Source organism: Dermacentor variabilis, chromosome 7, assembly GCF_050947875.1.
Source record: "Dermacentor variabilis isolate Ectoservices chromosome 7, ASM5094787v1, whole genome shotgun sequence".
In the NCBI taxonomy this organism is placed as follows: Eukaryota; Metazoa; Arthropoda; class Arachnida; order Ixodida; family Ixodidae; genus Dermacentor; species Dermacentor variabilis.
This window is the reverse complement of record NC_134574.1, coordinates 115,065,299-115,067,541: the sequence shown is the minus strand read 5'-3', so window position 1 is coordinate 115,067,541 and position 2,243 is coordinate 115,065,299.

Genomic DNA, 2,243 nt, shown 5'->3' with positions numbered 1-2,243 from the left:
TCAAAGTACACGGAACCATGATGTTCACCTCGGCGGTCAAGCCCTCGGGGAAGGGGGGGGCACTAACCCTGGAGGGTCCGGTTCATTTGAACCCTTTGAACTCTGGATAATCCGCTCCTGTCCACAGTGAAATTCAATGACGCAACCTCTGAGTTCAGTACATAGGTATCAAGTGTTTCACGATGATAAATGCATAATTTGCAGTGTCTTTCTTGAGAAAACCTACTTAGCACATTTGTATCAAAATTTCAAGAGTTCAAGTTCAAATTTCAAGATGTATCAAGAGTTCTTGAAGCAGCAGTGCAAATAAAATAAGGTCTCGAATGGCTTGAAGGCCTTTTTGGAACCACCAGGAGCAGATAAAAAATATCACGTGCAGTTTCTCCATTTTGCAGTTATGTAATAGCACTCACCAGAGATTGCCAGCTGTGAGTGATGGCGATGACACGCTTTCGGTAGGAACAGAAGGGTATTTGCTATAGAAAACGAACTTGCGCGATGCCATGGGCTTCGCCTAAGCGCGCCTTTGCTCATTTGCCCTTCACGCCCTCGTGGCCACTCTCAAAAACTAGTATTAAGTGACCACTTTAACACAAGGTGGCGCTAGTTCTCCGTAGTTGACGCGGTCCCTGACACACCCGGGCTTCTAAATAATGTGTCCTCGAATTACGCTAACCTTTGACGAAATCTTCGAGCCAACACGGTGGCTTTCTTTGTCTGGGCTGGTCATAGGCAACCGTTAGGGCTTGAGTAGCTTGGGTGGTGTCGTCTTGCAGTTGTACAGTTGTGTCCTGTGTGTTCTCATGGAAGCACATTAACTGCGTTGCGCTAGCCTACCTTATTTCTGTACTATTCTTCGTTCTGGCAATAATGAATGTTCCCTTGTTACGGTGAGGTAATAGTGAATGTCCCCTTGTTACGGTGAGTTATTGTGTATAGTCCATGGTACCAAGGACCTAACTTCGCAGCTTTTGCGGAAGTCTTGTACCTTACTTGATCGCCCACTTCATATGGTGCTGGCAGGTGCTTTTTGTCGCGCTTCGCCTTCATGTCGCTTAGGTAGACTCTTTTGTTGTCAAGCGCTTCTTCTCTAGCCGCGTCAATATCGCAAAGACACCGTTTCAACATCAGGCTTGCCTGCCAACAAATAGGCCGCATACGAGTTTCAGCCGTATCGTGACTACTCATGGAGCATCGCTACCATCGAATTACGTCCCAGCAGCCTGTACTTCGTTGCCACTGCAGTCTCTGCATTGGCCTCGACTGTGCCTTACCATTCCAGGCATCAATAAGGCACAGATGCCGTAAGTAGCAATGAAGTGCAGGCAGCATTATTGCTATAACATGATGTCGACAGTGACCGCTTACATGTTCACACCGAAGGGTCGGTCATGCACTCCAGTTCAGCAGCTGCAGTATTTGTCCCGGCAAAATCTGCAGTGACAAAATTCAGGATATCGCACTTGTCATCAGCGACGGCTGTCGAACTTGCAGCTCTGCATGCAGAACTTCAATGGATCGATCGGAAAATGGATCGATCGGAATGGTACATCTGCTATTCCAAGGCCGCCCTTCAGTTTGCTCTCTGCATTACACCGTGGACCATCGGGCAGTTGAGAAGCGACATAACGGCGTATTGCAATTGTTGCCAAATCATTGTGGTATCCTTGGAAACGAGCAAGCACGCAGCCGCTCGATGTTCACATACCGGTGTCGTCTGCGTCGTTACCTCGCTGTTAAGAACAGACGCCACGGGAAAGCCCCGCTTGCTAGCGAGATTACGTTGGCGCAATGGAATTTGGCAGACTTTAAAAATCAGCGCCTTTGTTCCCTGGATCCTGATACCAAGCTCCAGCTTCGACATGGCTTACCACGACGTCAGGTAACTCATCTGTCGCCTATGGCTTGGTGTAGCTTTTACCAATGCGTAGTCTTACCTCATCAGAATGGCCACAAGTCCAGATTCTGAAGTTTGCGGGTGCAAAGAGGCGATAGCGCATCATCTGTGTGATTGTCGCCGTTTCAATGCACAAAGTCCACAGCACCACGCTCGACAGGATTGATAACCGCCCCCTTACGGAAAGCAGAATTATTCGACCCTGGTCTTAGCCTTCGTCGGTATCAACTGTTTTAAAACCGCTAGTGTGCTTTTTAACGGAAACGGGATTCTCTGAAAAACTAGAATGTGCGAACTGATAGGTTCCTTTTTTCGTCTTCTCGTTTTTTTGATCTGCTATTGTTTT